Raw genomic sequence first — 27669 nt, 5'->3', positions numbered from 1 at the left:
TACAAGAGGACATGGCTTTAAGGTAAGGGGTGGGAAGTTCAAGGGGGATATTAGAGGGAGATATTTTTACTCAGGGAGTGGTTGGTGCGTGGAATGCACTGCCTGAGTCAGTGGTGGCGGCAGTGCATTAAAATTTAAGAGACTACTGGACAGGTATATGGAGGAATTTAAGTTGGAGGGTTATATGGGAGGCAGGGTTTAAGGGTCGGCACAACAATGTGGGCCAAAGGGCCAGTACTGTGCTGTACTGTTCTATGTTCTATCTATTAAAACAAGCATTCCCGGCTCCATGTTTCTTTTTAATTGTTTTTACATTTTGGGGTTACAAAACATAACACTGGTGATGAGCAAGTTTTAAATGAAATTGAGACAACTTACGACCTGTTGAAGCACAGCAAGACATTTGAGTGTTTTTTAAAAAAAACACCACACCACATGTCTCTTCGGAAGGAGAAAAGAGACATGGTTGAGTTAAAATTCACGGGTTTATAAACAGTGTGTACTGGATGACAATAATCATAAATAAAATGAAAAAGCAGAAATTGCTGGTGACATTGGAAAGATAGATGTGTTCAATTGCACAAGAGATAACTGGATACTGAGCAAATTGAGCAGTATTTTGAAGCAAATGAAATAGCCAACGAAAAGTGAGTGCCAATTTTGCTGAGTACAATGGGTTTAAAAGCATACATTTTCCTTAGAGGTTTAACTGCTCCAACCAAACCAGCCAAAATGAGCTTTGCTGATACCCTGAAGGTAATGCATGAAATTTTTGAAACAACTTGTTGATTACAAAATGATTTAGGTTTCCTTAGCAGAATCAAAAGGAAGGGGAGTCAATTTCAGCATACATGGCTGAATTGAAGAAGTTGTCTGAGCATTGATAATTCAGGGATGGGCTTAATGATACACTGAGAGATCATTTAGTTTGTGGAATCTTACAAGAAAGGATTCAGAAACTGCTTCTAACTGAAGCACAACTTATATTTAAGGAGCTATTGAAATAACTGTATCGATGGAAACGACGGTCAGAGATGCAAGTGAGTTGTACTTAGGAATGAAAGCGAGCGTGAACAAAATTGCAACATTGAAACAGAAACTAGTCTGGCTGAACAAATTGTGCTACTATTGTTACAGGGCTCAAATACACCAGAACAACGCAGGTTTAACTTGCAGAAAATGCAACAAAATAGGACACATACAAAGAGCATGCTGGGCAGACAAAAATGAATGGACGGCGCAAGGAAGAGTGAAAGATAAAAAGTCAAGTTGCAGTTTCAAAAAGTGCACTAATTTGCATGCTGTTGATGAAAAATCTGATAGTTATGAGCGTGACACAAGATGTAGTGGCCTTGAGATTTACAATGTGAAAACTAGCATGAGACAAACAATATGGCTTACACCAGAAGTAACGGCAAATTAATTAAAATGGAATTGAACACTGGCACGGCTGTTTCAGTCATTCCACAATTTGAGTTCGAATGGCATTTCAAACATACTAAACTGAAACTTGCAGTTAGCCAACAAAGAGCTGGACAAAAGATAACTCCTGTGGGAATGGCATTTGTAACAGTGAAATACAACAACCAATATGTCACAGTGGAGATGGGAGAAGTGTCTAAAGTGTTTCTCACCATAAACACTCACGAAAGAGCTTTATCATTATAATAGGCTTATTTTGGGAATAGAATCTGTACTTGCACCCTGGCAGATAGCTATGGACCAGATGCTGCAAGCCTGCCCGTGCATTCAGTGTTAGCTGGATGACAAGGAACATCTTCAAAGTCTTGAGGCAGTGTTAAAAAAGATTAAAAGATCATTAGATCAGAGAATCATGCGATGGGTGAATTCTTTAAACCAAGCATCACTTACTATGGTCACACCATTGATGCACAAGAATTACACAAGCGTGCTGAGAAAATTCAAGCAGTGGTAGATGCCCCAAGGTCAAAGGATGTGTCACAGTTGCGGTTCATTTTAGGACTTTTTAATTATTATAACAGATTTCTGCCAAACCTGGCTACTGTGTTCTACCCCTTGAACTCACTACTACAGATTGGGAAGAAATGACAATGGAGAAAGCAGTGCGAAGTAGCTTTCCAAAAGGTAAAGGAAATGGTGACATCAAACACTGTTATCCCCAGTATGTTCTTGCTTGTGACACCCCACCTGATGGGATAGGTGCAGTCACGTCACATTTTATGTGTGATGAAAGTGAATGCCCCATAGACTTTGCATCACATTCCATTACTGCTGCAGGGAAAAATCACACACAGATTGACAATGAGGCCTTGAGTCTGGTTTGAGGTGTAAAACATTTCAACTAGTGCTTGTATGGGAGAGAGTTGACCCTCATGACTGATCATCAACCAATAATGTCCATTTTCAATCCACAGAGCGAGATTCCACTAACAGCAACTGTATGATTGCAGACATGGGATTTGTTTCATGGAGGACATAATTCCAAGACTGAATTCAAGAGGACAACTAATCATGGAAATGCTAACAACAGGAATTCTGCAGATGCTGGAAATTCAAGCAACATACATCAAAGTTGCTGGTGAACGCAGCAGGCCAGGCAGCATCTATAGGAAGAGGCGCAGTCGACGTTTCAGGCCGAGACCCTTCGTTCTCGGCCTGAAACGTCGACTGCGCCTCTTCCTATAGATGCTGCCTGGCCTGCTGCGTTCACCAGCAACTTTGATGTATGTTTCATGGAAATGCTGATGGATTGTCTCATTTACTCTTGAAGAAGGAAGTACCTGAAAAATTTACAAAAGAGAACACTCCTCTGGACATATTCTCCTTAATACAAATCAAAAGTCTTCCGATTATGGCAGAGATGGTTCAAACGGAAACCAGGAAAAACCACACACTGTCTCATGCCTACATGGCCACTTAAAGTGGCTGGAATTTGTAGCAGAAGTTCCAGCTCCCCCATTTTTACTAGTGCCAGAATGAACTTGCCCTTGAAGGAGGTTGCTTTATATAGGAATTAAGAATTGTTGTACCATCCAAGCTGAGGGCTGAAGTGTTGGAGGAGGTACATGTCGGTCATCTAGCCATGGTCAAACTGAAAGCATTGCCTGAAGCTTTGACTGGTGGCCTGGGATAGATCAGCAGATCAAACAGCTTGTCATGCACTGTTCAGAATACCGACATGTCCAGAATATGCTAAGAGATCTTGGAGAAGAAAGAATAAAGGAGAGGAAAGGTAGTCAGAGCTGCCAGAACTACTTCCTGCAGTCCCAGAATTGACTGCTACAATCACCACAGAGGAAGCCCAGAATCTGAGAATGTCTCACAGCCACAAGTCTCTCCTGCCAAGCGAAGTGACCCAACCTTAGAAAAGACGTTATCCCTCAAGAGTAAGAAATCCTCCACAGTGATTAAATCTTCAGGCCTAAGTGAGACAATTTAAAATTTACTATGCTGTGGATGTCTCTGTAGAAATAGTTTTAAAAGTTGAAAAGCATTCTGTATTGAGTTGGAGTTTATAGATAAGCAGGGAGGAGTGTTGTGTTATTTATTTAATATTTCAGTAATATTTGTAATATTGTAAATATATTGTTTGATTAAGCATTCTTTGTTTAAATAATTAATTACAAGTTATACGTAAAAGTACGTGAATGCCAAACATCATTACACCACTATGTTATAAGGACAAGCCACTTAAAGTAAAAATGAAACATACATACACATTTCATGTCTCCATGTTTCCTTTCAATTAGTTTTATGTTTTGGAATTACAAAATATAACACCCTCAATCTTGTATAAACACACACACACACACACACACACACACACACACACACACACACACAGCTTTTCAGAGGATTAGTAGTGAGCTGCTAGTTCTGATGGCAGCTGCTGTTGTGACATAGATTGATGCTGCACTAACCATCTCTGACTGAGCAGTGTCACCACGAACCATCTGGAAGACTGCTCTCTGTCTTGGGTCAGTAGCTTAAAGCTCCAAAGGAACAACAGTAAGCCAGCAGAGACCATTTTGATGTTCTCATTGAACACCAAGATGCCATTCACAAGTATATTGTTGCTCTCAGCCGACAGAGAGATACAGCTTGTTAGCAGCTTGCTGTTTTTCAGGAGCAAGGAGATGCTGTGCATCAGTCGCTGTAAATCAAACTGGCATTGGACCTCATTAAAATACCACAAGAGACCATAGACAAAAATCTCAAAGTGGGAGCAGCTTGGTGAATTAAAGTGACAAGCAACTGGAAGATCAGTGTCACCACTGCAGAATGAACTTGGGTGCTTCACAAGGTGATCTGCCTGGTTTCTCCAGCATTGAGGAGGTTAGCTTTTCAGTGGTGGGAATAATATTGGAAATAAATGTCTGAGGGACAGGATTGTTTTATACTTGGAAAGGCAGGGATTAGTAAAGGAGTCCATATGGCGTTAATTAAATTTTTCAAAGAGCTAATAAAGTGTATTGATGAGAGAGCAGTGTAGTTGATGGAATTCAGAAATCAGAGGTGTATAGGGACTCCTAAAGATTAACTTGCAGGTTGAGTTGGTGGTAAGAAAGAAAACTACAATGTAAGCATTCAGTTTGAGAGGATAGATTATAAAAGCAAGGATGCAAAGCTAAGGCTTTATAAGACAATGGTCAGACTGTATTTGGAATGGGGTGGGGGAAGGAGTGCAGGCACACAGAACAACATAAGACATAGGAGCAGGAGTTGGCCATCCGGCCCGTCGAGCCTGCTCTGCCATTCAATAAGATCACAGCTGGTCTGACCATGAACTTATCTCCACCTACCTGCCTTTTCCCCATAACCCTTAATTCCCTACTATGCAAAAATCTATCTAACCTTGTCTTAAATATATTTACTGAGGTAGCCTCCACTGCTTCATTGGACAGAGAATTCCACAGATTCAACACTCTCTGGGAAAAGAAGTTCCTCCTCAGTTCTGTCCTAAATTTATTCCCCGAATCTTGAGGTTATGTCTCTAAGCTCTAGTCTCACCCACCAGTGGAAACAACTTTCCTGCCTCTATCTTATCTATCCCTTTCATAATTTTATATGTTTCTATAAGATCTCCTCTCATTCTTCAGAATTCCCGTGAGTACAGACCCAGGCGACTCAATCTCTCCTCATAGTCCAACCCCCTCGTCTCTGGATTCAACCTGGTGAACAGTCTCTGCACTGCCTCCAAAGCCAGTATATCCTTCCTCAAGTAAGGAGACCAGAACTGCATGCAGTACTCCAGATGCGACCTTGCCAATACCATATACAGTTGTAGCTCTTAAATTCAATCCCTCTAGCAATGAAGGCCAACATTCCATTTGCCTTCTTGATAGCCTGCAGCACCTGCAAACCAGCCTCTAGTGATTCATGCACAATCTCTCCCAAGCCCTTCTGCACAGTAGCATGCTGGAATTTTTTACCATTTAAGTAATAATCTGATCTTCCATTTTGCCTTCCAAAGTGGATGACCTTGAATCTACCAACATTGTACTCCATCTGCCAAACCCTTGCTTACTCACTTAACCTATCTATATCTCTCTGCAGACTCTCCATATCCTCTGCACAATTTGCTTTTCCACATAAATAAATATCATCAGTAAATTTAGATACACTATACATGGTACCCTCATCCAGATCATTTATATATATCGTGAACAGTTGCGGGGAGCCCAGCATCAACCCCTGCGGCACACCACTCACCACTGACTGCCAACCAGAGAAATACCTACGTATCCCAACTATCTGCTTTTTATTGGTTAAACAACCCTCCATTCATGCTAATACATCACCCCCAACTCCATGCATCCTTATCTTATGGATAAGTCTTTTATGTGACACCTTATCCAACGCCTTCTGGAAATCCAAGTAAATAATGTCCATCTGTTCCCCTCTATCCACTGTGCTTATTATATCCTCAAAGATCTTCAGTAAGTTTGTCAAACAGGATCTGCCTTTGCTGAATCCATACTGCCATCTCCCCATTACCCAATATCAACTCCTCCATCTCGTCTTCCAAGAGACCTATGATCACTTTAGCCATCCTTTTCCGCTTTATGTAATAATAAAAACTTTTACTGTCCATTTTTATATCTTGTGCTACTCTATTTTCATAATCTATCTTCTCTTTCTTTATTGCTTGCTTAGTGGTTCTTTGTTGCTTTGTAAGTTTTCCCAGTCTTCCAGTTTCCCATTACTCTTGGCGACTTTATACGCATGTGCTTTTAGTTTGATACCTTCCTTTGTTTCCTTAGTTATCCATGGCTGGCTCTCCCCGCTCTTACTCTCCTTGCTTTTAACTGGAATATACTTTTGTTGAGCACCGTGAAAAATCTCTTTGAAAGTCTTCCACTGTTCCTCAACCTTCCCACCATATAGCCTGTTGTCCCTGTTCATCTGTCCAGCTCCAACCCCCTCCCGTTGTAGTCTCCCTTGTTTAGGCATAATACACTGGTTTTAGATTGAACTATTGCACCCTCCATTTGTATGAGAAACTCAGTCATACTGTGATCACTTTTTCCAAGAGGATCCCTAACTACGAGGTCACTAATTTTACCTGTCTAATTCTACAGGACCAGATCCAAGATAGCATGTTCCCTTGTAGATTCAGTAACATGCTGTTCAATAAAGCTATCACAGATGCATTTTATGAAGTCTCCCTCAAGGCTGCCTCGACCAATTTGACTCACCCAATCTATGTGCAAGTTAAAGTCCCCAACAATAACTGCTGTTCCATTCTTACATGCCTCAGATGTTTCTCTGTTTATTGCCTGTGCCATTGTAATGCTATTATTTGATGGCCTATAGAATACTCCCTCCAGTGATCTATTTCTCCTTAATATTCTTTTTCCACCCAGGTGGATTCAACATTCAGCTCCTTAGATCTTATATCATCTCTCACTATTGCTCTGATCTCATCCTTAATTAAGTGCTCTATCCCACCTCCCTTAATTTCCTGCCTATCCTTCCATATTACCTAGTATCCTTGGATATTTAATTCCCAGTCCTCTCCACCCTGCAACCACATTTCCGTAATGGCCATTAAATCACACCCCATTACACTGATTTGTGCCGCTAGTTCACTGACCTTGTTTCGAATACTACGGGCATTTAGATAAGGTACCCTTACACTCATTGTGCTTTTAAAATCTACTGATCCTTGTCTGTTTTGCACTTGACTTTTCTGCACTCCACCCTTACTTTTCTCTTTTTAAACTTTATCTTTATCCACACTTTTCTCTTTTACTTTATCCATATTTCTCTAATCTGTTCAACCCACACCATTGCGATTTAGTTTAAAGCCCTATCCATAGTCCTAGATGTGCGATTCACCACTTCTTCCTCCTTCCTTTCTAGACCTAGTGAAGGATCTAGGCTCAGGATATCAACTGTTCCCTTCATTGATCCTGCCTTGGCCAGTACTTTGAATGTGCTACCTAAGATCTACTGACTCTCCTTTGTCTCTCCTGCCTGTTATTTCCTCAAAGAGTTCCAACAGATTTGTCAAGCAAGATTTCCATTGAAGGAAACCATGCTGACTTTGACCTGTTTTATTTTGTGCCTCCAAGTACCCTGAAATCTCATTCTAAATAATGAACTCTAACATCTTGCCAACCACTGAAGTCAGGCTAAGTGTCCTATAATTTCATGTCCTTTGCCTCCCCCTCTCTTTAAAAGGTCAAGTGACATTTGTGATGTTGCTACTGAAGTATTGCTGGAGAATGATGTCAAAAATTGAGATAGTTGGTTAGTAACATGATGGATCAAGCAGAAGTGCTTTACCTGGTCTAAACTTTAATCCTAAATTACTTGATAATAGGTCTTTTCTACAAAATGTTTTCAGGAGGTTAGCTAGCTGTGGCCTTTTTTTCTCCAAGTTTGGGCATATTTTTGTAAGCGACATTGATAGAAATAGCAATTCATAAACACAAAGAGACTCTGCAAATAATGGAAATCCAGAGCAGCATATAGAAAATTCTGGAGAAAGTCGGCAGGGCAGGTGGCAGGTATGGAAAGGAATAAACAGTCGACATTTCAGGATGAGACCCTTCATCAGGACAGATGAATAACCCATTCCACACAACCTCGTTACTTGAGGAAAACTCTCCCTGTCTAACTTTAAAAAGCATGTCCTCTGGTGTTTAACGTGTTTACCCTGGGGGAAAGATTCTGATTCTATCTATGTTTTTATAGTTAACAAAACTCTCTATTACATCTCTTCTCAGCCACCAACACTCTATAGGAAAAACAATCCAAGTTTGCCCAACCTTTCCGTTTGCCTCATACCTTCTAATCCAGACAACATCTTGGTAAACATCTTCGCATTATTTCCATACTCTCCACATTCTTCCTATAATTGGGCAACCAGATCGCCAAGTGAGATCTGACTAATATCTGAAATAGCTGCAGCATAACTTCTTTACTCTTACACTTAGCACACCTACCAATTAACACAAGCATGCAAAACACTGCCTTTACCGTCTTATCTACTTGCATAACCAGTTTCAGTGAACAGAGGCTGGTAATAGACGACATGAGGGCCGGGAACTTGAGCCAGTTGTATTGTTTTCCTGTTGAAATTTTTGGCGGGCTACAATTATCGCAAAAGACCTTTCATTAGTGAAGATGTGCGAAGTTTAATAGAGCTCAGGACCTTTCAGAACTTTTCCGCAGGCTGCAGTCATAAGGATCTCTTAGGCACCTGGCATTGGCCAATAGAAAGAAGCAAGGTGCAAACAGAGCACCCATTGTTGGAGTGGCCATTGTGTGAATGGGTCAATGCTGAGTGGTCAGGTTCTGTTTCAATAGGCACAGGCTGGAACTTCACCTTGAGAAGTTAGAGGTACAACAGGTGTTGACAAGTTCAGAAAGTGGAATTCTCCTCCTGTAAGATGTGGGATCTCAGTGTACCTAACAGTCTTCCTGATGACTACAGCAGAAGAAAGTGCAACCAATTTCAGCAACTGACTGACAAGGTCAAAAAGCTAGAGCTGGGTGTGCTCAAGACCAACCAGGGGGCTGAGAACCTCGTAGATGAGAATTTTACTGAGGTGGTCACACCCAGAATGCAGGCTTCAGATAATAGATATATGACCACCTCGGTAGAAGTCTCACCTATGCAGAAAGCAGTCAGTGTAGGATTCCCTGTGGCTATTCTCCTCAGCAACAATTATACCCCTTTAGATACTGCTGGGGGTGTGGAGGGGATGACCTATCAGGGCACAATAGCAGCAGCCAGGCCAGTGGCACTGTAGACAGCTCTGAGGCTCTGCAGGGAAGAATAAAGTTAGGCAGAGCAATAGTGATATGTGACTTAACCGTTAGGAGGACGAACAGGAGATTCAGTGACTGTGAAAAGAGAGGCCAGGATGCTGTGTTGCCTTCCAGCTGCTAGGATCCAGGATGTCTCAGAGTGGCTGCAGAAAATTCTCAAGAGGGGGGGTGAGCAGCCAGAAGTTGTGATGCAACTTTGGCATTGATGACATTGATAGAAAGGGGGAAGAGAAGCTGCAGCAGAGAGTTGGGAAAGAGGTTGAAGAGCAGGACCATCAAGATAATAATCTCTGGATTACTTCCAGTGCCACAGATGGTCAGGGCAGGAATAGGATGATAGTATAGATGAATGAGTAGCTGAGGAATTGTTGTAGGGGGCAGGGTTTCAGATTTCTGGATCATATGGATCTCTTTTTTGGAACATGTTACACCGGAACCTGAGGTGGACTGAAATCCTTTTGGGCAGGTTTGCTAGAGTTATTCAGCAAGGTTTAAACTTGATTGGCAGGGAAATGGGAACTGGAGTGATGGGGCTGAGGATGGAGCAGTTAATATACAGGTGAGTGCATTGTGTAGTATAAGACTATGAAGATGATAGGGCAAAATTGCATTCAGTGAAATGAGTTTAAGTGCAACATGGGGGCAAAATCAAAAAGGTGATGAATACAGGATTGAAGGTGTTATATTAGTGGTGTGCTCCAGGGATAGGAGTTGGGACCGCTTTTTTTTCAAGTTGTATGTCAATTATTTGGATGAATGAATTGATTGCTTTGTAGTTTGTGGATGATATGAATATAGATAGAGTGGCAGGTAATGTTGAGGAAGCAGGATGTCTGCAGAAGATTTAGAGAGATGGGGGGAATAGGCAAGTAAGTGGCAGATGGAATATGGTGTAGGGAAGTGCATGGTCATACACTTTGGTAGAAGGAATAAAGGCATGGACTATTTTCTAAATGCAGAAAAAATTCAAAAATCAGAGGTGCATAAGGACTTGGGAGTCTTCATGCAGGATTCCCTAACGGTCAACTTGCAGGTTTAGTTGTTGGTAAGGAAGGTAAATGCAATGTCTGCATTCATTTTAAGAGGACTAGAATACAAAAGCAAAGATGTAATGCTGAGGCTTTATAAGGCATAGGTCAGACTGCACTGGAGTATTGTGAGCAGTTTTGGGCCCTTTATCTGCTGACATTGGTGAGGGTCTAGAGGATTAAAGAGATTAAGGTCCTAGGAATTAAAGGGTTAACATATGAGGAGTGTTTGATGGCTCTGGACTTGTACTCACTAAGGTTTAGGACCAGAGGGCACAATCACAGATTTGAGGGATATCCATTTAGAACCTAGATGAGGAAATTTTTCCTTAGCCAGAGGTGAGTCTGTGGAATTCATTGCCACAGAAGGCAACACCTGCCAAGCAATTGAGTATAGTTAAGGAAGAGGTTGGTTAATCAGGACACCAAAGGTTTCTGAGAGAAAGCAGGAGAATGCAGCTGAGGGGGATAATAATTAAGCTATGATAGAATGCTGGAGCAGACTTGATGGCCAAATGTCCTGATTCTGCTCCTATGTCTTATGGTCTTATAGTTTATTATAATATTAACATACATCAAGAACAAATTTGCTTCAAACTTTGAACTGTATGTATAAGTATGAAGACAGGAGCAAGGAGGTTTTGTACAACTTTATAAAATGTTGATTAGGCCACAGATGGAGTATTTTGTGCAATTTCAGTCACCACTGTCTAGGAAGGATGTGATTCTTTTGGAGTGTATGCAGAGGAGGTTCACTAGGACATTGACTGGGATGGAACAGTTCATTTGTGGGGAGAGAGTGGATAGTTTGTTTGCTTTGGATCTCACATGGCTGAGTGGGGACCCAATGGAGGTTTAAAAAATTATGAGAGGTATAGATGTGATATTTAGCAGATAACTTTTCTGCAGAGCACTTACATCAATTTACCCCGGAGAAGGTGTCTGTGTGTGATGGTCTCTCGCTAGTTGCTTGTGAAGGAGTGTCGCTGCATTTGAGTGGTCTCTCTCTCTCCCTCGGTGCTGTCAAAGCACCGTACTGATGTTCAGGGTCTATTATTTGTGGATTGGACTGTGGTTCACTTGGACTTTTTCAGTTTTGTGTTTTCATCCGTTTTTCTTGTTGCTGTTTGTGCCGTTTGCTTGTTCTTTTGCATGAGGGAAGGTTTGCGGTTTGGGGTTGATATTCTTGTACTGTTTGTGTGATTTGGTTTTTGCACATGGGGATGTGTTGCTGTTTTTGTTGCAATTTGTGTGATTTGTTTTTTGCAGGTGGTGGGGGGGGGTGTTGATGTGTTTCTTTAAATGGTTTCCTTGGTTTTCTTTGTTTCGTGGCTATCTGAAGAAGACAAATCTCAGCGTTGTATACTGCGTACGTACTTTGATGATAAATATATCTTGAACCTTGAACCTTAAACCAATAACCACAAGTATATCTTTAAGGGTTGACCAGTTATTTGAGGTGGATTATTTTTTTCACCCAGTGGGTGGTTAGAATCTAAATCATACTGTCTGTGTGGGCGATGGGGTAAATATCAACTAAGCATTTAAGAATGATCCAGATGAGCATGAGAATGGTATGGAAAGCTATGAACTGTGCTGGTAAAGGAAGTTCGTTTTGAAGAGTGCTCAGTGATTGGCCTTTGGGCTGAAGGCCCTGTTGATGTGCTGCATGACTCAGTGACACCACCCTCAGCAGTATATACCATTGTAACTGTCGCTTTGGCTAGCGGCTTAATATAGGGATGATAGCCCTCCGGCCCCGCCAAGTTTAAGAAATCTCCTTTGGGTGGATGCTGCGCAATGTCCCCTGTTACAAATCAGTTTCATAAAATAACAAACAGTAGACAATATGCAAATAAACGATTGAGCTTTATCATTCTTAATTTGACTATAGGGTTAGTAAAGAAAACAAAAATGAAAAAGGGCCCATTGTCAAGAAACAGTCTAATGCACAATGTTGGAGCTCACTGATAAGGCCATTTGTCCACCAGCGACCTCCTCCGATCATCGCTGACCTTTGGACCCTCACTCCAAGTCCACTTCATCCGGCGGTCTACCAACTCTCTCCACTCGCGTCTTCTCTCCTCATCTCTCCCTGGCAAAAGACCGCAAATTCCCGGCTCCTAGACACACAAGGAAGAACAACATCCCGCTCGTTGGTTAGCCCCCAACGTTCCAAAGCCCTGTTATCTCTAGTTGTAACCCAAACATTGCTGCTACAGAGAAACCATTACATTAGCAGTGAAATGTTTCCAAGAGGCCATTACTTTAGCAGGGAAACCTTACAGCGTGTTACACTATGAAAGAACAATAAAAAAATCATCACAACGTTTCTCCTAGTTTTCTGTGATTGTTCCACAAAGTTCATAAGCTGGAGTCCATAAAGTGCAAATTAAGGCCAAATGGATGTCGCATGAATAGCGGCTTACTAGGTTCACTCCAGATTTCCATAGCACATAGAAGTGCCTGATCCATTTTCAGAATGTTTGAATATATCTTACATATTCTGTATCTACATTGTGTATTAATAATGTTATTAATATGCAAATAACCACTTGCAGATTAGTTAATTGCAAATTCTAAAAAAAGCTTCAAATATTACAGATTTGTTGTACCTCTGTTATGGGAGAAGATGGGATAATGAGGTTGAAAAAAAAAGGTCATGATTGAATGGTAGAGCAGACTCAATAGGTCAAATGGCCTAATTCTGCTCCTATTCTGATTCAGATTCAGATTTGTTTATTACACGTACATTGAAACATACAATAAAATGAGTCATTTGCGTTAACAACCAACACAACACAAGATGTGCTGGGGCAGCCTGCAAGGGTCATCATACATCCCAGCACCAACATAGCAATGCCCACTGACAAGGATAGGCAATTATGCCCAAGTGCAGAGGGAGAGACACTGAAGCAGGTGAACAGTTCACTAACTTGTAATAAAAACTGTGCCGAATTAAAGGGAAAAATAATAAATGCTAGGCCAACAGGGCTGTTAAATAAAACTCTCAGACAGAAGGCTAGCACCGACACTACAGCTCAGAAGCAGTAACTTAATACTAAATAAATGCCGCTCCTTGACAGCATCAATCTAAGCAGTAGTCTTCTTTCCCAGAACAAGGCCTGAGGTAAGCGAGGAGCATAGACATTGCCGTGCCTTTGGTCAAGAGCCAACAGGACTGAAATGAAAGATGGGAATTTAAGTACAACCACAAAGGAACCTTAGTGTGATTGCCGAACCCTTTCCGCTGCCCACCCGTAAGAGTGCTCAGACTCTGCGGCAGAGTCCGTGGTTGTGACAGGGCCCTACCCCTCCCTAAGTGCCGCTTCTGGGGTGCCAGAGATCTTTGTCCCTGGAAGTTTCAGATGAGAGACTTGCCCAGGATGTCAAGACCCAGAACCCCAGAAAGTTCCTCTGGGCCTCACCAAGAAGGGAGGAGGAGGGGTTGACTGGAGCAAGGGGGGGGAGGTAGTCTCCAGCTTGAGCTGGGAAACATGGAATATTGGGTGAATCCTCATTGATGACAGTAGGCATTATTTTGTGAGTCTTTGTTGACAGCCTTCTTCATTATGAATGGTCCCATGTAGAGTGGGGTCAACTTGAGCTCTCAAGTTTCATTGGAAGATCTGTACATGCCAGCTAGACTTTCTCCCCTGGTTTGCGTTGTTTCACTTGTCACAGGAATTGATCAGCCTGCCAGGCATATTGTTTCTGAGCACACGACAGAGAAGCCCTGGCCCATCTCCATGTGTGATTTTAGCATTGGACCAACTGTTCAGCAGCAGGAACTCCCATGTCAATCTCTTGGTCAGGGAAGAGTGGTGGCTGGATTCCCTTCTGGCACCCAAAGGGGAATATACCAGGGAAGAAGAATGGGCTGTAGATTGGCATTGTCCTCAGACCTATTGAACTGCTGGGAGCGAGCACTGGCCTTGGTATTTTTGCTGCCAAGATGGTAGGTAAGGGCGAAATTAAACCAGGTGAAGAACAGAACCCAGCAGCCCTGGCGAGAAGTGAGTTGCGAGGCCTCCTGAACATAGAGGAGTTTCCATACCAAAACAGAGTGCCCGATCCCCTCCAGCCAGTGTAGTTAAAACTTGGCAGGAGTCAATCGATGGGAAAGAAAAACTTAGGGTTGCAGCCACTTAACCACGAAGGTGCTGGAAGAGTATAGCTCCAATACTAACATCTGATGAATCTACCTCGATGAAGAATGCACAGGATGGGTTAGGATGTTGCAGAACTGGGACAGTGGTGAAGTGTCACTTTAGTTCTAAGAATGCTTGATCTGCTTCACTTGTCCAAAGAAATCCTGTAGTTGACTTCTTGGTGAGTGCACGTATTGGGGCTGCAATGGAACTGAAGTTCCAATGAACTCATGGAATGCCCCCACCTGTTTGACTGTAGATGGTTTGAGCCATTCTGTGATGGCCTGACCTTTACATACTGAGGACATAGTCCAAACATGAGACCTGCTCTTTGTGGACCGCACACTTCTCTGGCTTGGATTAAGAGCTGTACTCAAGGAGCCACCTTCCAGACATGCTAGACATGTTCCTGCCGAGATCAAGGATAAGAATGTCATCCAAATATACAAAAACAAACAGATTTAACATGTCCTGGAGCACTTCATTGACTAGGGCCTGAAAAACAGCGGGAGCATTGGTCAGAGCAAAGGGCATCACGAGGCACTCATAGTGGAAGAGTTGAATGCTCATCCACTTGTCCACTTCTCAGATATGAACCAGGTTGTAAGCATTGCATAGATCTATCTTGAGAATATGGTTGCTTCTTGGATATGTTCAAACACTGAGACAGGCAGAGAAAGAGGGCAGCTGTTGTTCACTATGGTGTTGTTGAGGGGATGATAATCAATGCAGGGACAGAGCCTACCATCCTTCTTGTTCACAAAAAAAAAAGGAAGCCAGCCCCTTCAAGCAAGGTTGACGGGTGGATCAGTGGCCGTTCAGGTGGATGAACAAGATGGAAAAAGAGCTGTTCCCATGGTCGCCCTCTAGCATAAGTTGGAGTGGTTCTGTGGAAAGGTGGATTATGCCAGTGCCCAGAGGCCAACCATCCAGAGACCTAACATCAATATTCGCTCTCAACTGTTGAGTTGGAACTCTCCGTCCTTGAGCCAGAGAGATATCCATGAGGTTCCTGGCCTCTGCAGAATCAATAAATGTCTGAAGCTCATAGGTCTGTGACCCCCACAACAAGGAAGTGGGAGCATTACATGATTAGGGGGAGATACTTACTGGGCGAATCAACCTGTCAGAATTCCCTTCCTGCTGTGTCCTCCTGTACTGGGTGATTGGGACATGATTCCCGGAAGCGTCCTGAATCACCACAGTTGAGTTTGAAACCTGTTCTCCTGAACTAATCTTGTTCTTGCTCTGATAGGTGCATGCACCCCACCTGCGTAGGCTCCTCTGTGGACTGTGTACTGGGTGATGAGAGAGGGGGTACAGAGAGGGGGTCATTTAAGGAGTAGGAAGCTCAGGGCATTCTTTATTTGCAGCACTCAGTTGCCCAGTTGTCATTTCAAACGGCAAGATATATCAGATCACCCAGGCTGCCCTGCTTGCCACACTGCATGACCAAAATATGCTGGAATGACTGGGCTAGGGATGAGCTTTGCTCCTGTAGAGCATTGAACAACCTGAGTGGGGTCCATCTCAGAGATTCACCATGTAAGCCAGTTTACATACACCATCACCGAACCTGGCTGGACTTGGAAATTCAGTTCACACTAGGTAATAAAATTCTGGCGGCTGTCAGGGTCACTGGAGTATCAGCCTGGTGGAGGATCTGGTCCAGACGGTGTCATGGGAATCGGGGCACTCGTGGCCAAGGGAGTGGGACTGACCTGGCTGAAGGCTGCTGGATCCGATAATGACTGTCACCTGATTTTGGCTGTTGGTAGCAAGCTGCTGAACTACAACTGTGAGAGCAGTCATCACTGCCACTCAATTCTGTCCGTGCTGAGTTGCTGAACAGTTGCTGTGAGGGCTGACATCTATTCTTCCTGCTTGGACTGCGCTTGCTGCTCTGAGAGTCACGGTTGCATTGTGTGAGACACTTTGGCCAACCCAGACTCGACTGATTTGAGCTCCTTCTCCTCTAACTTCGGTTTGGACTGGGCTTGTCGTTTTAAGAATAGCTGTTATACTGCACGAGTCACCTCTGCCAACACAGTCTCCACTGACTTTAACATCTCTCCTATCTGACCAACAAATGTCAGGGCCAGGGTCAGCTATTTTGTCTCCGCTGGGTCCATTTTCTTTATGGTCAGGTCTTGCCAACAAGGATGCATGGTTGTCGACCAAGTGCCGAGAGAGAGACACTGAAGCGATGAACAGTTCACTGACTTTTAATAAGAACTGTGCAGAATTAACGGGAAAAACAATAAACACGAGGCCAACAGAGCTATTAACTAAAACTCTCAAACTGACACTGTGACTCAGAAGCAGTAAATTAATACAAAATAAATACCGCTCCTTTACAGAATCAATCTAAACAAAGGCACGCTTCTTTTCTGGTACAAGGCCAGAGGAAAGCAGGGAGTATTGACGTTGCTGTGCTTTTGGTCAAGACTCAACAAGACTGAAATGAAAGGAAGGGAGTTAAGTGCAACCTGAACGGACCGTAATTGGTTGGAATATGCATACTCACAAGCGTGATTGCTGGCACTTTTCGGCTGTCCACGTGAAGGCAGCCAGACTCTGCAGCAGTCGTAACAGACAACAATGTTCAGCAGAACAACACAAGTAGCAACAACAACTCAATAGCAACAAAACTAAATAACAACGGAAAATCAAGCCCCTTTCCTCCCTGCCACCCACCCACTCACCCACTTACACTCACTGATAGACCTCAAGCTTCAGGGCAAGCCCCCCCCCGACCTCCAACCTTCCATCCCAGGCCTGGACTCGCAGACACTGTGTATCTGACTTATGGACTCACCAATACTGGAAGCCCTGACATCAGGCCATAAATTCTGAAATAGCTAACTTCAGTCTTCGAACTTAGGGTTTCAATCTTCAGTTTCCAACCCAGGACTTGCTGATCACCAAACTTAGAACACCAGGCCTTGAACTCTGATCCTGCATGAGCCTCCGACCTGAGAAGTTACCAACATGAGGAGGTAGTTCCTAGCCTCCAACTTCCAGACACACTGACCCAGGGATTTCAACCACTGGGCCTCAACTTCCTGACTCGCTGACTTTGGTCTAGGTGTTATGGTCTGTTATGATCCTTTAGTCAAGTTTTTTTGTATCAATCAAAAACCAGTGAATCATATCTACAATATGATTTCAGTTCCTTATTTTCAGCAACCAAGTGTAAGGGGGTTTCGACTTTTATGTTACTACGGAGGCTAAATAAAATGGCGTCTTTGTTATGTTAATCTGGGGAATGCGGCTTTGTTGTGTTAAATGCTGAGAAAGTTTGCGCTAGCAGCCTGTTTTGATTTAGAGTGTGATAAGAGAGTACTATTAACCAATTGGGATAGTTGTTATGGTTTTGGTGTATTTGAAGATACTGTATGTGCGGGGTTTTGGGGCAGAAGGCGGGAGAGTGAGACAGAGAATGGACCAGGTGCTGTGAGGTCTGCTAATGGGGTCGGACCCCGAGGAGGGCGTTCGGCGAGGAGACGGAGACGGACTCATGTTGAGCGTTTGGTCGACCACCGTTGGTGGTCCCAGGCGGCCGGTGGAGGTGGTCCGAGGGGTCGCAGGGTGAAGAAGAAGGTCCTTGAGCTCCAGCTGTTTGTGCACGAAGAGTTTGGACTTTGATAAGTGTGGAATCTTTTATTTTCCTTTTATAGTTTATTCTCTCTTAATTATATAGTTCCAGTAATATCTATAAACTGTAAATCATTTAATTGCATCTGGTGTATTGTCTGTTATTTGGGCGGGGTGGGGTACCTCACACAGTATCCACACAAACTATTACCCAGTTTGGCGGGGCCGAGGGCTGTTTCCCTAGACGACAGCGAGCCGAGCAACCCTGAGCGTGGCCGAGGGGCCTACACAAGCAAACACCCTTATGTCCAACACTTTTTAAATTGTTTCAATAAGATTTGTTTTTCTCGTAGTAGGTACCAAAACAAAAAGTTGGGAAATGTGAGAGCCAACTTTTCAAAATTAAATAAGGTTCATGAGTTTTGATAGTTGACAAGATAAATTACCTATCAACTGTTTCTCTGTACAAGTGGAAAACTTTCTACATACTTTCACATCTGAATCAGCAAGTTGTTGATTTGTTCTGTTCCAGAGATTTGAGCTCAGAGCCAATACAGAAACTTCAGTATAGTGCTGAGGGTATGTTATTAAACAGTTATAAACATTAATGGAGTATTATTGATGTATATTATTAAAAGTGTTTCAAAGTTATGGGTATAAATGGTGAGACTATATTAAACTTATGTACAGAAGAATCCAGAATAATTGGATAACTATGGAATAAGTTTAATTTCCTAAATGGGAAAAATGTCTTAAATCTCTCCGCATAATTGGAATGTCAAGTGAAAGCATTTAATGCAGAGTGCATGGGTTGTGAAATAATTGTGCTAAAAATTGAAAAGTTATTTGCATACCTGCCCCCATCAAACTGGATCCTGAACCATTGATATTTTCCCCTCAGGTCACTGCAGATTCCTAGAAATTATTCTTCTTTTATCAATACAAAATTTTAAAAAAGCCTTTTAACTGTAACAGTTTGTTTTCTTTCTAAGGTTCAGAGTTCAAAGTAAATTTATTATCAAAGTATATCTATGTCACAGTTTCTTATGGGCATATTCAATAAATCTCAAATAGAATAATAACCACAACCAATGAAAGACCCCACCATCTTGGGCATTAGACTTGGGTATGCAAAAGGCAACAATGAGCAAATACAGAAAAATAGAAATAATAATATTGAGAGCATGAAATGAAGAGCCTTTGAAAGTGAGTCAATAGGTTGTAGGAACAATTCAATGATGGAGCATGTGAGGTTGAGTGAAGTTCAATAAGTACATTTAATGTCAGAGAAATGTATACAGTATACATCCTGAAATTCTTTTTTCTTCACAAGCATCCACGAAAACAGAAGAGTGCCCCAAAGAATGAATGACAGTTAAATGTTAGAACCCCAAAGCCCCCCACAGCTCCCCCTCACACATAAGCAGCAGCAAAGCGACGATCCCCTCCCTCCCGCATCAACAAAAAAGCATTGCACCCTCCAACGAGCACTCAAGCATGCAGCAAAGCATCAATAAAGACACAGTCTTGCAGTATCCCAAAGACTACTCGTTCACCTGGTAACTTGACATACCACAGACTCTTTCTCTCTCCCTAATAAGTTTCACAGCTAAAGGGGAGACAGAACAAAGCAGCTCACCGATTTCTGGTCTTAAAAGTCTGTTGCATCACTTTTTCCGAGCTCTGTGCCCAAAGATCTCGGGTCTCTGGGCAAGCTGCCTGCAGCCAGCTGATCGCTTTCGATCTTCCGTGTACTCCCATGACACACCAATTTTCTGCGGCTGCACCGACCCCAAATCTATCTGCCTCCAGAGCCACAAAAATCAGGCATGCTGAAGGCGCACTACTCTTCCATGCCGCGTCCTTGGCAAATCAAAATGCGGTCAGTCGTGAGACCCTGAGAGTGGGTCCCATTCCCGCAAAGAACTGAAGTCAGTGTGTTACTGCAGGTCAGGGTCTTCACAAAAACCTTGAAAAGGGAAAAAAGGGATATTAGAGATAAAAATAGAGCTGTTCCAAAGATGCAAGCAAAAGAGTCGCCGTTAGGTGCCATCATCCTGAGCTTCACCCGACGTCCCTAAGCTCCGCCTTCAATTATAACCTTTGGTTCAAGAGTATGACATTCGAGGTGTAATTGCTGTTCCTGAACCTGGTGGTGTGAGCCCTGAGGCTCCTGGACCTTCTTCCTGATGGCAGCAGGTGGTGGGGGTCTGCATGATAGATGCTGCTTTCCTGCGACAACTCCCCGTGTAGATGTGCTCACTGGTGGTGAGGGCTTTATCCATAATGGATTGGGTCATATCCACTACTTTTTGGAGGATTTTCTGTTCAAAGGTATTGGTGTTTCCATACCAGGCTGTGATGCAGCCAGTTAATATACTCTCCACCACACATCTATTGTATTTGTTACAGTTTCAGATGTCATGCGGAATCTTTGCAAACAGCTAAGGAAGTAGAGGTGTGCTGTGCTGCCTTTGTAATTGCACTTGTGTGCTGAGTCAAGGACAGATGCTCTGAAATGATAGCACCGAGGAATTCAAATTTGCTCTTCCTCTCCACTTCTGATCCTCCAATGAGGACATGCTCATGAACCTCTGGTTTCCTCAATAATCAACTCCTTGGTCTTGCTGCCATTGAGAAGGAGGTTGTTATTGTGGCATCAGTCAGCCAGATTGTCAATTGCCTCCTATATGCTGATTCGTCACCACCTTTGTTTTGGTTTGAGACAGTGGTGTCGTCAGCAAAGTTCAAAATGACATTGGAGCTGCGCTTATCCACCATCCTCATAAGTGTAGAGTAGAGCGGGGGCAAAGCACCTAGCCTTATGGTGTCCCTGTGCTGATAGAGAACGTAGGGGAGGTGATGTCCAACGGACTGGGGTCTGCAAGTGAGGAAATCAAGAATCCAATTGTGCACAGAGGTGCAATTGGATGAGAGGATGGTTGTATTGAATGCAGAGCTGTGGTCGACAAAGAACATCTTGATATGTGCATCCTTGTTGTCCAGATGTTCCACGGTTCTGTGAGGAGCTAATGAGAAGGCATCCACTGTGGTCTTGCTGCACTGGTAGGCAAAGTGGAGTGGATCCAAGTCACTTCTCATGCAGGAGTTAATATGTTTCATCACCAACCTCTCAAAACACTTCATCACTGTAGACGTAAATGCTACCGGATGATAGTCATTGAGGCACATTCTTCTTAGGCACTGGTATAAGTGAAGTAGGCGGGTACCTCAGACTACCAAAGTGAAAGGTTAAAGATCTCTGTGGACACTCCAGCAAGTTGATCAGCACAGGTCAAGGGGTAATGGAGGTATAATTTGTCCATCTGTGCTGATCACCCGATCCTTGACTAAGCTGGTCCATCGTGAACATGATCTGTTCTGAGTCAACATGATGTTTTCAGATCAGGTCATGCATAGCACATACCTTTGCCATGCCGCTCAGGTGTGTTTCTGGGGTACAGGGGCTAGCGACCCTTGTGCCTGTTTTGTGTTCTATCGCTGAGCAGCAGTGAAACATCTGGTTGGCCTATCAGAATTCTCTTTGGGAACTAGTTGACTTGATCAGCATTTCTGATCTGGCTATTGTTCACGATTGCACTTAATAAAAAAAAAGTTCTTTAGTACTTTGCCAGGTACCTTAACTGGGCCAGAAGCATTTCGTGGATTCATCCTCCTGAAAGTTACTCACACATCAGCCTCAGAAACTGAAATCACATGGTCTTTGGAGACTGTGGGAGTTCGTGATGGTTCTTCTATGTTTTGACAGTCAAAGAGAGCATAGAGGGCACTGAACTCATCTGGAAGTGAAGCCCTGTTGTCACCCATGTCATTTGATTTTACATTATAAGAGATGATAGTATTCAAGCCCTGCCATAACTGTTGAGCATTCTTCGTTGATTCAAGTTTAGTCCATATTTGCCACTTCACCTGTGGATTGGCTTTCTGGAGATCATACCTATACCTTTTGTATCTTTCTTGGTCACTAGACTTGAATACCTCTGATCTGGCCCTCAGTAGACTGCAAATCTCATATTTCATCCAGGGCAGTGTTTCCCAAACTTGTTAGCCAATACCCACCCAAAACACTTTCATACTGACTTTTGCCCCTGAAAAGCACCTTCACACTTCCTAACACCCCTGTAAAGTACTTTCATCTTGCTAACGCTCCTCCTAGGCACAATATACTTTCCAGTGACCCCATAGTGTAAAAACATATCTACTATATGCTAACATGAGAAAAATGATTCTGCTTTAAATGTTTATTTGTCTTTAAACTTAGTTTACACAGTACCAGTGCGCTGTACAGCAGCACTGATATCAATGTGATCCCTGAGCTTGATGGTTTTTAGCAAGAGTTGAAATTTCTGGTTCAAGTTGTGAGAGAAAAAGCCTTAATTCCCCACAGGTAACAATGTCCAAGCAATTTCTGTTTTTGTGAGTATGTGGTTGACTGCACTGAAGCCTCTTTCAACAAGGTAGGAGGATAGAAAGGCAACGAAGAGCAGTTTGGCTCTTCTCCAAGTACCAGGAAAATTCATATGGCAGTGTAGCCACATACCACAAAAGCTGACATTTTTGAAAAGCATTTTTACCTCTTCATCATTCTGAATTTTGAAAATTTCTTCTTGCGTGCTCTCTTCCTGTTCTTCCACTTTGCAAAGAAATGGTTTGATTACGCAGTCCAGAATTTCCAGATTGTTCAAATCCTTGAATTGATTCTGAAAATCCTTCTTCAGTGACTGCAGGTGTAAGCAGTACTCTTGCAAATCACCATCTATGAAAGAGAGTTCCATACTTTCCATGCAGGAAAACAGCGAGAACGATCTTCTCCCAGTATTTTTGCATACATATTTCCAATTTTCTGATAAAAGTGGACACTGCATTTTTACCTGGATTAAGTTGAAATCCTCACCCTGCAGTTTCATATACACTGTAAATGTTCATTTTCTCATACAGATGGCTAGGTATGCCACACCTCCATATAGAAGTTCAATCTTGTTTCTCAAGATTTTGTCAACTTTGAATTCAACCACAGTGTCAAAAAGATCAAAGGAAAGTTTTAAGCAATAACCTTTTGACAGCCAATGCACATCAGTGTGAAGAAGCAAGCATTCAAACTCTTCATCATTATCCTGGTATAACTGGTGAAATATTCTACTATTTAATGGATGAGCTTTAATTTTGTTGATAGCAGATATTACATTAGTAATGCTTGAAAAAAGTGCTGGCAGAGATTTTTGGCTGTGAGATGTTGACAATGAATTACGTAATGGTTTGCAAACAGACTTGGAATTCCTTTCTTCATAAATGCCATTAATCCAGCATGGCGACCTGTCATATGTGGTGTTCCATCTGTTGCACAAGAAATCATGATCCTAATTGAAATACTTTTATCCTCAATACACATTTTGAGATTATTGTAGATTGATTCTCCATTGATATTTGTTTTCAACTTTTTACAAAACAATCTTTTCATAAACTTTTCTATTTTTGATAAACTGTACATATGCCAGCAACAATGCCTTGTTGTCTCGCACAGTTGACTCATCCAGTTGTATCTCGAATTCTGTTTTAGTAGCTCCGTGCATAGTTGATACTCAATGTCTTCACTCATTTTGTCAATATGACGATCTCCAGAGTTATTACTCAGAGGAATTGATTTTAAAATACTCGTATCCATTTTGAGAACAGTGGTGAGCACTTCTGATACAGCAGACATTATTAGTCTTACATCAATTGTATGAGTTTTTCCACACTTTGCTATCATTTTGGAAATGTTACAAGAGGCAACACGACCACTATCAAGGTCATCTTTTGCTTTCATGGCAAATTACTTGGGAGTGCAACGCTTTTCAAATGCTTCTTTCATTTTTAGAACTGAATAATAAGTAGTCTTTTCAGGGTGACTTTTACAGAATTATTCCTGCAATCTTGATGGTTTCATGGCTTCATTAGACAGTACAGTGTTACAAATAAGACACATGGGGCATCGCTGATCTGATGGGAACGGAATAAAACCATTCTCCAGGTACAGTATATAACATGGTATTGACACACTTTATGTAGTTTCTGTTTCTTAGCAAGATTAGAATTCAAGGCTTTATCACCATCAGACTCACAGAGATCTTGCCATACATATTTATCCATCACTAACAGGAGCAAATTAAAATTTAAAAAAACAGACTGGGAATGCCTTTCAGATGTTGACGACGGCAGCAAATTGACATGGATGGAATGATGGTAGCGGCACACAAAGGAAAGGTGAGGTGAAGATGAAGATGATCACAACAGTGAAAGTTATATTAATAAGTATTCAGATTGGAATCTGAAAGTTAGTCAGGATAGAGCTAGTGTTATGCGTACTACTTTTATACTATTCCAGTTAGAGTGACTGACCAATCACATAAGGTTTCATAATCACCAAAGTTGGTTCTTGACCGCACATATGAAGCTGACTTCACTTTGAACACCTCAAGAGGAACCCTTGGGTTCGGCAGGTTCACTGATTGGCTAAATTTCACTGTTTGGTTCCAGCCAGTGCTGTATAGCTGCGCAACCTGTTTTCTGTAGATCTGAAGAGAACGTTGAGAGGGTGTACTTGACTTACTACTGTTAAATTGCATAAACTTGGTTCCATGCCACGAGTCGAGGGGAACTGTTAGGGCACCTTAGTTGCTAATTCATGCATCCCCAATAATGTCTATTTGGTTGGTAAGTTTGGATGAGATTGCCGTTTTGCAGTGAGAGCAATTCAAAAGAGGTGTACTTAGAAGTATTATACGTAGTCTGCAGAAGTCATCGTGATTCTCTGGCGCCATCTTCTTTCAGCTATCTCAACCTTATTCCATCTCCTCAAACTTATTGTGACGAGTTTCAAATCCATTAGTAAAGTACCCCAAGAAGTAAAGTACCAAGCTGCTTCTTCTGTATCCAAATAACTTATTATTACATGATGCCCAATGTGTTGTTGTGCTTTCAAGGCTGAGTACAAGACTCAGTGTGCCAAGTTTGAAGGAAAATCTGAATCCCTCCAAGGATTCTTGGCTCTGAATATTCTGCAAATGAAGCTTCCAGGACTTCATGTGTTACATACTGAGTGTTCTGTCGAAGCACATAATAATAAAAAATTTTGAATTGATGGTCAAGGTCACATTGTATTTGCACAATGGATGGTGTTTTAAACTCGGCAAGTCCCAAACTGCACACGGCTGCCTTATCAACCATACTTGGGTATTGATAGGCTAGAGGGAACTGTAAAGTGATTCTAGCCAAGCCTAGACAAATTTTAAGTTTATCTTGCATCCAGTCAGCTTAGTTACTTTGCAGGGTAATGGCTGTTTTACGTTTTTAAAAGTGGCCTATGCATCTCTGGCTCTGATGAACGTGTGCACAAACAATGCTACTTTAATTTTGATGAGGTACAGTTGCCTCATTAGATGTGTAGAAATCTATTTCAGTTCCAATGCTGGCAGAGAGATCTGATTTGTAGCTGAACCCAACTCTGCCAGGTTTCCATCCTATTCAATATGAGAGGTGAATACTCAACCTCAGAAACCTGGGCACTCTTTCTCTCCAGGCACCCCACTCCATCTCTAAATCCTTACCAGTTTTGGGTTGGAGTGCAGGTAATGTCTGGGGCATGCCAGGAAACCTGCCTCTTATACCACCACAGTCACCTAAGCCTGGGAAACAAATTACAATTTAAATATTGGACATGTCAGTATGCAACTCTGAGATGCGAAAAGAGCCTCCAAATTCTCTTCAATTACCATGTGATTTCTTTTGAAACTACAGAATACCACATGTTAGCTTATAAATTATCAATGGGACCTTTGCTGCAGTTACTTTTTTACAGCCTCACATGCCCACCCAACCATAAACCTAAGATGCAGGTCACAGAGAGGACAAGGCTTGAGAAAGAAGTCTTACTCCACCACATTTCCAGAAATTTAGCTTCAGAGATGGAAATTCTGACCTAAATTCTGCACAATTTTTCCTAGGGACCAAGTTACAGAGGTCAAGGGCCTCATTTGTGGCTAGGTAACCTGTTTAAGTTAATCTTTGACAAATTGTTCATATTACCTATAATCTGTTGTTAAGCTTATAACAGTTAAGAAGTAGCATTTACAGATCATGTACATGGTGTCTGAAAAAAGGGGCTATCTGACTAGTGACTTTACAATCAAGGAATTGTTAAATATAGTAATGGATTCTTACCTTCATCAAGGTTATAGAACAATGAAATGCAGGTTTATATCACACTTCATATACTTGCAAATATACGAACAAGGGACAAAACAGACTATTACTGTCGGAACTTTGAATAATTATACTGTAAAGAAAGTCACTTCATGGTGCAGTAATTTTCCAAAAGGACAAGGCATAGCCTGGCCTACTGTTAGTGGACTTCAAGTGATTAATGACAGAGCGCATATAAGAATTTCCTGCATTTGTAATATGCACTTTAAAAAATACTAGCTGTATCCCATTTGGATAAATTCAAAGACTTAGCACATTGTTAGCATCTGTTTTCAATAAAACACAATTAACAATGTCGTTTTTGTGATTTTCCACTCCATGGCCTATAGGGAAAGGCTTTGCCATTAATGCCTAAAGTATTTAAAAATATATTCAATATGTATATCCCAAATGGATATTTCCTTATTAATGCCAAACTGTTTAATAATCCTCACTTAGTTGTCATTGCGTGTGCAATTTTGCACAATGATAAGAGATTCTGAGATATGTATCTCTTTTCTCTGCTATTGCATTCTTAACTCTACGGAGCATTAAGAGTTTGTTTACAGCTTGAATTGTGATTTCATTTTACCCATTAATAGAATTATAATAATACTGTTGAATGATAAAATTTACAAAGCTAGAAGCACTCAGTAGATCAGGCAACATTTACAGTGAAACAAGATTTATTGTTTCAAGTTGAAGTTCCTTCATCAGAACTGAGAGTTTTTAACACAAAATAGAATGACTGGCTGCATAAATTGTTCAACTTGGTCGTTAAGTATATCGAACGCAGAACAGGGAACTGTACTGCACAAGAACAGGTCCTTTGGCTCACTACTTCTGTGCCAGCCATGACACCATATATAAACTAATCCGTTAGGCCTGTCTCCATATCACTCTATTCCCGACTCTTCATGTTTCTGTGCAAATACCTCCTAAATATTGCTGATGTATCTGATTCTTCCACCTACCCTGACAGCATGTTCCTGTTACCTACCACCCTCATGTATAAAAATAACTTGCCTCTCATATCTTCTTTAAACTTGCCCTCATTGTTCTGCCTTCAAGTAGTTAACATTTCCAACCTTGAGGAAAAGCCTCTGACTGTCTACACTGTCCATTCCTCCCATAATTTTGTAAACCGATTAGATCGCCTCTCAGGCTCTGACACACCAGAGAAAACAACCCAAGTTTGTTCAACCTCTCCTTATAGCTAATACAGTCTAATCAAGGCTACATCTAATTAACCTTCTCTACCCCTCTTCCAAGACCTCCACATCCTTCCTATAGTATGGCTATTATAACTGCACACAATACACCAGTCAAGCATTGTGTGAATAGTGTGAGATCAGAATGGTGGTCAGAATGGGAATGGGATGAAGAAT

The sequence above is a fragment of the Mobula hypostoma genome, chromosome 4, assembly GCF_963921235.1.
Source record: "Mobula hypostoma chromosome 4, sMobHyp1.1, whole genome shotgun sequence".
Taxonomy (NCBI): Eukaryota; Metazoa; Chordata; class Chondrichthyes; order Myliobatiformes; family Myliobatidae; genus Mobula; species Mobula hypostoma.
The sequence above is the reverse complement of the archived record's forward strand: the minus strand, read 5'-3'. Positions refer to the sequence as shown.